General features: G+C 45.8%; 2 non-coding genes across 2 annotated transcripts; both read left to right on the top strand.

The window, feature by feature from the left end:
• The first annotated feature begins 2,044 nt into the window (after nucleotides 1-2,044).
• trnad-guc (transfer RNA aspartic acid (anticodon GUC)) lies at nucleotides 2,045-2,116 on the top strand. The gene has a single exon. It is a non-coding gene; the product is annotated as a tRNA-Asp (tRNA).
• Nucleotides 2,117-6,907: 4,791 nt separating this feature from the next.
• trnaw-cca (transfer RNA tryptophan (anticodon CCA)) lies at nucleotides 6,908-6,979 on the top strand. The gene has a single exon. It is a non-coding gene; the product is annotated as a tRNA-Trp (tRNA).
• The last annotated feature ends 4,219 nt before the right edge of the window (nucleotides 6,980-11,198 follow it).

The raw sequence follows: 11,198 nt of genomic DNA on the forward strand, positions 1-11,198 counted from the left end.
AAAACTTGAGCCTAATCACGTTATCGTATATTCCCATTATTGTTCCGAAGTTTAGATTACTTTAAAGACCTGTGTTTGTTTACAGGAAATTGAATAACTTGGAATGAGAGATAAAGCCCTTCTTGCAATTTAACCCAGTGCAGAGACAACGATATTAGAAAGTTCTGAGAGCAAAAACATTACCTCCATTTCTCCCCACACAGATGTCACTCTTCACGAGTTGAATGTTTGCAGCATTTTTCTTTATAATTGAGGCATTTTGAGAGACAGGTCGTCCCCAAGCCCACAAGCGGCACATGCTGTTTTCGGTAGTATGGTGATTCGTGTCCCTGTCTGTCATGCTGGAGACCAGGCTTCAACTCCCTGCCGCGGTGAATCAAACTCATTTTGATTCAACTTTTGATGATGTCTGTGTACAGTTTGTGCCGTCTCCCCTTATCTCCGTTGAGGCTTCTTCAAACAGGCGAAACATATGCGGGTTAGCTGAATTGGCCATGAGAAATTGCAGGGATGTGCAGACCAGCTAGTTCAGCCGTGGGAAATGTAGGTTGACGGAAAGCTCTTCACACGTCTGAGGATGAGTTACTGGACCTGCAAAGTTAACTGTGATGTTTTCTTCACAGATGTGGCTGGAACTGACAAGCTTTTCCAGCAAATTTTGATTGTTTCGAGAGTTGGTGCACTCTCACTGGGCTGAATGGCCTATGTCTGTACGGGCGGGTTTCTATGATCTCTGACTTGATGCATTGTAGTCTCATTTAGGATTTTGAAATCATGTGCATCAAAACGTGTGGCTCATTAACATCAGTTCTGAAGAGAGGTGGCCTCAGAAAAAAAAGTCCTTCTGGAAATTTATCACAGCGCTGAGTCAGTGATATAGGACGGATCATTGAGCTATAATATCAGCCGTGTTTCTCTCTCCTCAGGCGATCCTTCTCCTGATGAAAATTATGCTTTTTGGTTGATTATTGAGGTATTACCCATGGGTACTGATCATTATCCAAATAGTCTGGTCCAAGAAATTCTGTTCTGCTCAACAACATATTCCCACAGCCTAATGCCTCAACAATCCCTGCTCCATGATGTTTTTCCCTTCAACCTCTTGCTGTTTCATGTGTCCACACTTGTTGCATCAGAATTCAATTACGGCTCTTTGAGATTTCTCTTTGTTCCACAATTACCAACCATCCTTTACCTCCCTCGGTTCACATCGCCGAGGCACTTCCCAATCTAACATACATTTTCACATTGACACCATTCAGTCTGCCCTGTTACAGTCAGTGCCGCTTAGTGAACATGCTCCAGATTTATCAACAAAACCGTGAAACCAGTCGATTCTCTTTGATACTGCGGTTGTGTGACCAAACATTATGTAATAGCTTCTTGCTGACATGCAACAGTGATTATTGGAGCATCAGCCTCGGGAAAAAGACAAAAGAAACTTCGATGGAAAGATACTCTTCTGTGGGTTTCTGCATCATTTAATTCGTTTCTTCATTCGGCTATCGCTAGAGGATTGTGTGCAGTTCTGCAATTCACATTACAGCAGAGATGTGATAGCACTGGAAATGATGCAGAAGAGAATTGCCGGAATGTGGCCTGGGCTGAAGACATTCAGTTATAAAGACAGATTCTACAGACTGGGTTTGTTTTCCTTAGAGCAGAGGAGATTTACAGGAGGCAAGATTGAGAAGTACAAAATGATGGGGGATATTGATAGGGGAGACTGAAAGAAACATTTACTCTTGATGGTGAGATCGATGAAAAGAGTGGAATAGATTTAAAGTAAGATGTTGGAAGGTTTGAGTAGATGGGCAGAAAACCTTTTCCAGCCAGTGGGTGTTTGGAATTTGAAAGCCAGTGCCTGTCAGTGTTCTAGAGGCAGACAGCCAATTAATGTAAGAATCTTTCAGACGTAAATTTGTGATGGTAAGGCATAGAAGGTGACGTGCCAAGCGATGGAAAATAGAATTTGGATCGCAAAGCAGTTTTATTTGCCTAGTGCGCTCATCGGGCTCTAAAGCGTAATACAAGTCATATGTTGTCCTCGGTAGTATAGTGGTTAGTATCCCTGCCTGTCACGCAGGAGACCAGGGTTCAATTCCCTGCTGAGGAGGCTTCGTGCCTTTTAGATTCATCCTTGGGTGCTGTCCATGCGGAGCATGTGCCTTCTCCCCTGGTCTTCATTGTGCTTCCTTCTCACAGGTGAAACATCTGCTGGTGAGGTGAATTGGCCGTGTGAAATTGCCCACCATGTGCAGGGACATGCAGAGCAGATAGTGCAGCCGTGGGAAATGCATGTTTATGGAAAGCTCTTCTCCGGTCTGTGGTAGCGTCACCGGACCCGAAACCTTATCTCGGATGTTTTCTTCACAGATGCTACCAGACCTGCTGAGCTTTTCCAGCAACTTTATTTTCCTTCAAGAAATGGCGCAGCCTCACTGTGCTGAATGGCCTCTGTCTAGGGGGTCGGGTTCCTATGATCTCTGACTCTCTGCATTGTAGTCTCATTTTCGATTTTGAAATGGTCTATACCAAAATGTGTGGCTCATTAACAGTGGTTCGGATGAGAGGTGGCCTCAATACGACTTGTTGGAACAACCCTGCGCACTGTTCTCGAGTCTGGAAAACAATTGCTCACAGGCAATTTCACATCCACGCTGTCACGGGAATTCTCATTCTGTGACATGACCCACAGGAGACCAACTGTCATCATTATTTCTATGTTAAAGAATGCAGCTATTTACTTACATCTCTCAAAGAAGGTTGAAATTAGCGTCAGTGCATCTCACTAGTTGGATACAAAATCATAGCAAGAAGTAACGGGTTCTCGCTGATGGGTGCTTCTGTCACTGATAATCTGTTTCTTGTGTTGTTCACAATGGTCGGTGCGAGGCCGCTTGGGAGAGACTTTGGAGCAGGAAGAGGCCAGTCTGTCCTTCCAGCCTGCTCCACTGTTCACATTGATCATAGGGATTCTACAACTCAGTACCCTGTTTCACTTTTCACCGCACATCCTTTTAGTGTCTCCTCGCCCTCAGAACCATGACTAATTCCATCTTATAAAACTAATCACTATTTTAGCTTCAATTGTTTTGTGTACCACAACATTCTTCAGCCTCATTGCTTTCTGGTGCCGATATTCTCCTCACCTCAGACCTAAATGGGTTGCAGCTTATCCTCAAATTGTGATCTCTGGTAATGGACGCTCCAGTGATCGGGAACACATATTGAAAATCTCTGCGCTAGACAATCTCATTCGCACTGCAAGAAAGGAAATTACTGTTTTGGCTCTCACAACTGAATCGGTTTACCCAATTTCATGCTCAGCTCCCTGCTTCCAGGAAGCACTTCAATCAGGAACAAATGTATCAAATGCTTTGCATTCCGCTAAGGACTGATGCTGCAAACTTGCAGAAGTCACCCTTTCCACTCTCACGATATCCCCACGAGCTTATACAAGTGACATGGATGGATTTGTTTTCTCCGACACTCACTCATTTGAAGACAACTTTCTAACTGCTCAATGAGATAAATTTAATTCTTTTCGATCATTGGAACCACTTGTATGAATATGCACGCAGCAAATTGACTACCAAGCAGGTATGCAGCCCTTCCTGGAATTTATCACAGCGCTGTGTCAGCAATATGGGATAGATCATTGAGCTAAAACGGCATCCGCGTTTCTCCCTCCTCAGATGATCCTTCTCCTGTTTTAAAATTATGCTTTTTGTTAATAATTGAGGCATTTCCTGTGGGTACTGTTCATCATCCAAACACAGTGACTGGTGTGGTCCGTGAAATTCTGTTTTGCTCAATGACATTTTCCCACAGCCTGATGCCCACCAAGCCCTGCTCCACACCAATAAAAGCTGGTCCGGGTGAGGTTAGAGCTCACAGGCTTGACATTTCACACACCTCTGTACCGTCATCGAAGGACCATGTGCTCACCGATTGTGTCTTTTATTCCTTGTGACACGTGCTGCAGAAATGCGGCAAAATATCAAACATTTTAATGAAAATATTCTCCAAGGTGGTGATTTTTCCCTTGCTGTTACATGTATCCACATTTGTTGTGTCAGAATTCAATCACAGCTCTTTGAGATTTCTCTTCGCTCCACACCTACTAACCGTCCTTTACCTTCCTCGGTTCACTTCGCCGAGGCACTGCCAAATCTAACACTCATTTTGACATTGACACCATTCAATCTGCCCTGCTTTAGTCAATGTTGCTGGGCGCAAGTTCCCCAGTTTCACCGTTGGTACCTTCAAGCCAGTTGATCTGTTTAGAACCTGCCTCTGTAAGATCAAACCTTATTTAAGAGCTTTTACTGACACAAATCAGTGATTATTGGAGTATAGGAACACAGGAAAAGATAAAAGGCCATTTTGATCAGAAGAAATTTCGTTGTAGAAGCCCAGTTTCTGTGGTTTCCTGTGCCATTCATTTCATTTTCTCATTCGGCTATAGCTAGAGTATTGTGCACAGTTCCGTAATTCACATTATAGCAAGACTGTGATAGCTGTGGAAATGGTGCAGATGCTATTTACCTGGATATTGTCTGGACTGAATTGTTTCAGTCATGAAGAGGGATTGAACAGACTGAAGTTGTTTTTCTTCGAGCAGAAGTGATGAAGAGGGAACATGACCGTGACGTACAAAATAATGAAGAATATTGACAGGGTAGACTGAAAGAAATGTTGCCCCTTGATGGAGGATTGATCACCAGAGGGGCTAAGATATAAAATGTTTGATGGAAGGGTTTGCGTTGTTGTGCAGAAAAACGTTCTGAGTCAGCATCTTTTTGGGCTCTGTGCCATACTGCCTGGAAGTGTCCTGGAGGCAGATTCCCTGATCCCCTTATGAGGCGTTCAGATGGCTTCAATGATAGAAAATGGAATTAGAATCGTTAAGGGGATGTTTTTGTCTTGTGCACGAGTAAGAGGCTTTTGCACTTGTGCTGTCCTCAAATGTATAGTTATTAGGGTCCCTGCTTGTGAGGCAGGGTGACCAGGGTTTACTTCCCCAGCAGGTAGGATGGAATCATTTTGGGGCCTTTTAGTGACAGTGACCCAGGTTTGATTCCCACTTTGGGTGACAGGCCATGTTGAGCTTGCACATTCTTCCCGTGCCTGTGTGGGTATGCTTCGGTTTCTTCCCATCGCCTTATCTCTTGTAGTGTAGGTGAATTGGCCATGAGAACTTGCCCTGTCGTGTGCAGGCCAGGTGGTTTAATTACGTCATAGGCGGTTTTGCACAGATAGGATGCAACCACCTCGGTGCATTGATGCACATTCAACGGGTCGAATGTTCTCTGATTATGCCATAGGTTTTTTTATGATATCTGACTCTAAATGTTTTTGTCTCAGTTAGGATTTTATTATTGTCTGCTCCAAAACGTGAAGCTCATCATTATGTACGATAATGGGAACTGCAGATGCTGGAGAATCCAAGATAGCAAAGTCTGGAGTTGGATGAGCACAGCAGGCCAAGCAGCATCTCAGGAGCACAAAAGCGGACGTTTTGGGCCTATTCGGAAGAAAGATTGCCTAAATACCCGAAACCCACGTGTCAGCGAAAATGACTTCAAATTGCATTTACTGAAATCGCAATTTCCCTGTACCAATTTTATTCTTCCAAAGTAAAGGCTGTAACTTTCACTGTGGAGACAAGGCCATAGTCTGAACACAGCCACTGCAAACGCATTCATTTTACCACCTGTTAGCCCAGGTAGCGGATGCTCGCAAAGCGGTTCTGCAGCCTGTTTGCCATGTGTTTTGTTTAAGTTGCAGGGTCACTTGTGTTCCTATTTAGAAACACAGGCAGGTCGAGCCTAATGTAACCTTTCTCTGTTGTAAACAGGCGATAGCTTTACAGCACCATCATTGCTTTAAATATTGGTCTGGGATTCCAGGCACTCGGTTTTGAAGCCAATGAGTTCATATCTTAACATCATTGATCTCATTGTGTTCAAACTTTAACCAAGCATCTATAGTAATAATTTGTCAACCTCGGGAGAAATGCTTCCAAACTCACCTGAAGAATTTTGATTTTATGGGTCTTGAAATTTTACGTAGAAGGAAGGGAAGTTGGCCTCGAAAATGTTTAATACGGAGATCTGCGCACACATAAAATGATTGTGGTTGGCCATCCGAATGCTTCCCGACACAGGGTTGTCTGACTCTCAGTGAAGTTTCTTTAATAAACTCTCCCTGGGACTTACAGCTGCTCCATGATTTCATGTGGTATGAGCGGTGATGGCCTTCAACTATTGTGACACAATAATGATGCTGGTTCCTGAAGTAGTTGTGTGTCACGTGGTACTGAATCGTTCAGTGAGATGTAATTACATCCCCGGGTATTTATATTTGTACATTACAGTGACGGGCACTTGGTGTCTGACCTTAAGTGATACAAGTCTGTGGACACTATATTTCTATCAATGACATTCATGTCGCTTTTTCTCGATAAAGTTTGAGAAATATTGTCTTGCTGGTTGACTTTGTGGACAATAACTGGAAAATGGGAATAGAACCCAGTCCGTGTTTTTTTGTAAACCCCGCAAAGATCATTTATGCCTCGTTTTGTCTGTCCTGGATCCATCCCATAACATACAGACTAGAATCAGTCCCCCAGAAGCAAGGTTAGAGCCGAATGTATGGAGAAGAAGGAGTTAAATTCGAGGAGCAGAGGGTTGACACAATGAAGTCGAGAAGGGTGGAAGGAGGGAGCCAGAGCGATGGACAGATGGAGACAGGGGAAAGTTGTTTAGAGGGACAGAGGAAGAGAGAGGGAGAGAGAGAGACAAACAGGGATTAAGCTTCGATATTTGTTCTCAGTCATCATTTGGAAATCATTGCGGGATGACCACTTCCTAAATTCCGCACAACCACGGGCGCAAGCATGGGGCTTGTGGCGCAACGGTAGCGCGTCTGACTCCAGATCAGAAGGTTGCGTGTTCAAGTCACGTCAGGCTCATTGTGTTTATTTAGAAGCTCAATTCCCCATAGTTCAAAATAACAGCCCAATGTATTCTCTGTGGTTGTATATCGTTCAATTTCTTCTTTCGATTACATGCTAAACCTTGTTGCCAGATTCAGTTGTGTTTCATGTTTCAGGCAAGTGGTGTATCCATTGGTTGGGCAAGCATTGTTAGGGCTACATGGTGGCTCAGTGATGGGCACTGCTGGCTAATAGCCCCAGTTATGTGGCTTCAATTGTACTGCCCAGAAATTGTCTGCGTGGGTAACCTCCCACAGTCCAAAGATGTGCAGACTAGGTGGATAAGCTGTGCTAAATTACCTGTCATGTTCAGCGAGGGGGAGATTTGCTGGGTTGGAGGGGGTTGGATCGAATGGACTGTTTTCAGAGTGTCTGGCTTCTATGACAATTGCCTGAAATGCCCATTTCCTTCAGTGTGAGAAATAAATCATGAACTGTTTACCGTAAGGTTCAAATATACAGCTGTCTTCCTCTGAGCAGTTGTTTGGTTCATTTGGTGACAGCACAGTGTGAATAAACATTACACTGACAATTTAGGACTTATTGTACAGACACCCAATTTTATGTTTCAGTCGATCAGGAGATTCTTCCATCCCCACCCTTGTCTGCCTTCCAGAGAGACCACTCTCTCCGTGACTCCCTTGTCCGCTCCACACTCCCCTCCAACCTCACCACACCCAGCACCTTCGCCTGCAACCACAGGAAGTGCTACACCTGCCCCCACACCTCCTCCTTCACCCCCTTCGCAGGTACCAAGATGGCTTTTCTTATTAAGCAGTTGTTCACCCGCACATCTGCCAATGTAGTATACTGTATCCACTGTACACAGTGTGGCTTCCTCTACGTTGAGGAAACCAAGCGGAGGCTTGGGGACCGCTATGCAGAACACCTCCGCTCCGTTCGCAATAAACAATTGCACCTCACAGTCGCGAACCATTTTAACTCCCCCTCTTATTCCTTAGGCGACATGTCTTACTTGGGCCTCCTGCAGTGCCACCATGATGCCACCCGAAGGTTGCAGGAACAGCAACTCATATTCCACTTGGGAACCCTGCAGCCCAATGGTATCAATTTGGACTTCACAAGCTTCAAAATCTGCCTCTCTCCCCACCGCATCCCAAAACCAGCCCACCTCGTCCCGTACCCCCAATGCATCCCAAAACCAGCTCAGCTCGTCCCTGCCTTCCTAACGTGTTCTTCCTCTCACCTATCCCTTCCTCCTTCCTCAAGCCACACTTCCATTTCCCAGCTGCTCACCTCTTCCCACCTCCTTGACCTGCCCGTCGTCCCCAGACTGACATATCCCCTCTCCATCTCCCCACCTATAGTCTCCTCTCCAGCTATCTTCTCCTCGATCCATCTTCGGTCCACCCCCCCTCCCAATTTATTTCAGAACCCTCCACCCATCCCCCTCTCTGATAAAGGGTCTAGGCCTGAAACGTCAGCTTTTGTGCTCCTGAGATGCTGCTTGGCCTGCTGTGTTCATCCAACTCCACGCTTTGTTATCTTGGATTCTGCAGCATCTGAAGTTCCCATTATCACTGATACTATTTTAACCTCACTGCGAAGCCTCTTCCAGGGATGCCAAACCTGAAGAAGTTACCCTCCTCCCTCCCGCCTGCTGTGTTCATCCAGCTTCACACCTTGTTATCTGAGGAATATCTGAATTTCAGGCAGGACGACAGGTCAAGGGGGCGGGTTGAGGTTAGTAGGTAGGAGATGGCGATGGGGCTTGTGGTGGGAATGATGGGAGGAAGGACAGGTTAGGGAGGCTGGGACAAGCTGGGCTGGTTTTGGGATGCGGTAGTGGGAGGAGCGATTTTTAAGCTTGTGGAAGCAGCCCAATGGTATCAATGTGGACTCCACAAGCTTAAAAATCCCTCCTCCCCCTACCGAATTCCAAAACCAATCCAGCTTGTCCCGACCTCCTTAACCTGTCCTTCCTCCCACCTATCCTATCCTCCCACTTCAGGATACAGAATTGGATTGAATGTAAAAGGCAAAAAGATGGTGATGGAGGGTTACATTTCACACTGGGGGTCTGTGACAAACAGTGTGCTGTAAGGATTGGCGCTGGACCCACTGCTCTTTGTCCTTTTATGAACATGATTTGGGTGTGAAGATAGGAGTTATGGTTAGTGAATTTGCAGATGACACCAAAATTGGAGGTGTAGTGGACAGTGAAGAAGGTTACCTCGGAGTGTAACTTGATCTTGATCAGATGGGGCAATGGGGCGAAGAATGGCAGATGGAGTTTAATTCAGATAAATGTGACATGCCGCATTTAGGAAATGCAAATCAGGGGAGTGCTTAGACACTTAATGGTAAGGTCCTGGGGAGTGTTGCTGAACAAAGAGACCTTGGAGTGCAGGTTCATAATTCCTTCAAAGTGGAGTCAGAGGTAGAGAGTTTGGTGAAGAAGGTGTTTGAGATGCTCGCTTTGATTGCCCAGTTCATTGAGTGGAGAAAATTAGGAGCTCATGTTGCAGCTGTATAGGACATTGGTTCGACCTCTTTTCTGATATTGTGTTCAATTCTGGTCTCCCTGCTAAAGGGAGAATGTTGTGAAATTTAAAAGGGTTCAGAAAATATTTACCGGGATGTTGCCAGGGTTGGCGGGTTTTAGGCTATCGAGAGAGGTTGAATGGACTGAGGCTATTTTCACCCGAGTGTCAAAAGTTTTATCAAATCATAGGAGGCATTGATGGGGTGAGTAGACAATGTCTTGCCCTCGGGGTCGACCAAGAGGCATAGGTCTACCAAGAGGCATAGGTCTAACGTGAGAGGGGAAATATTTAAAAGGGACCTAAGGGGCATTTTCTTTTCAGCAGAGGGTGGTGAGTGTATGGAACGTGCTGTCAGAGGGTGTGGTGGACGCTGGTACAATTACAACATTTAAAAGCCATTGGTGTGGGTATATTAGTGGAAGGAATTAGAGGGATGCGGCTCAAATGCTGGAAAATAGAATTGCATTAGTTTAGGTTTTCTGGGAAGCATGGACGAGTTGGTATTTCTTCCACTCAATGACTCTGCAAACTCTAATTTCACTAAGAATAAAAAAAAATTACCACATCTCAGATGGAGCCGTGCGGCTCACCTTCACGATGCTGGCGCTCCACAATGAGGAAATGCATATCTCTTTTTGTTTCAGTCACTTGCCTTATCCCTGTAACTGTAAGAGGGCCACTCTCGGCGGCATGGCGTGGGCTGGGAACCCCAGAGTGGGACACTCTCGGCAGCATCGTGTGGGCTGGGAACCCCGGAGAGGGACACTCTCGGCGGCATGGCGTGGGCTGGGAACCCCGGAGAGGGACACTCTCGGCGGCATGGCGTGGTCTGGGAACCCCAGAGTGGGACACTCTCGGCGGCATGGCGTGGGCTGGGAACTCCGGAGAGGGACACTCTCGGCAGCATCGTGTGGGCTGGGAGCCCCGGAGAGGGTCACTCTCGGCGGCATGGCGTGGGCTGGGAACCCCAGAGTGGGACACTCTCGGCGGCATGGCGTGGGCTGGGAACCCCGGAGAGGGACACTCTCGGTGGAAGTATGCCATAATACCGGAGAAGGAAAGTGGGATTCTCTTTGTTATTTATTTTTTTCAAGTTTTATTCTCAGTCAACGTGAATAATGTCTATGTATAAGCGACATTACACACTTTCCGCTGTATTTTTATATTGAATACTTATGACAACAAAGGATATTTTGTTCCAACTCTGCACGTTGCTACTTTTAACATAGCCATCTGATTCCCTTTTATATCGAGGGAATCTGACTCTGTCAGTCTGAGACAATGTTTTCCAGGGGGTTACCGCTCCCTGTGTGTAAATGTTCTTCCCCATATCACATTTACTTCTTCTCCTCATGGCTTTAAATCTCTGCCTAACCGTTCTCGATCCTCTCAGACATGGGAGCATTCTCACCGTCTTATTTCCTTTGTCCATAGCCCTCATATTTTGGAAAGTTTCAATCAGACCAGCTCTCACTCTCCTATTCTCCAAGGAACTGTCTCAACTCTCCAATCTGCCTTTATCGCTGACATTTCTTATACACAGCACTATTCACGGGAACCTATTCAGCGCTGTCTCCGATTGCTCCACCTCCCCACTTGCTGATGTTTCACGCCCAGAAGTGAGCAACAAACAGCTGGAGGATTCACTCAGAGTCCGATTGTGTGCGCGCACATTACGACACGTTTGT

Source organism: Stegostoma tigrinum, chromosome 11 (genome assembly GCF_030684315.1).
Source record: "Stegostoma tigrinum isolate sSteTig4 chromosome 11, sSteTig4.hap1, whole genome shotgun sequence".
Taxonomy (NCBI): Eukaryota; Metazoa; Chordata; class Chondrichthyes; order Orectolobiformes; family Stegostomatidae; genus Stegostoma; species Stegostoma tigrinum.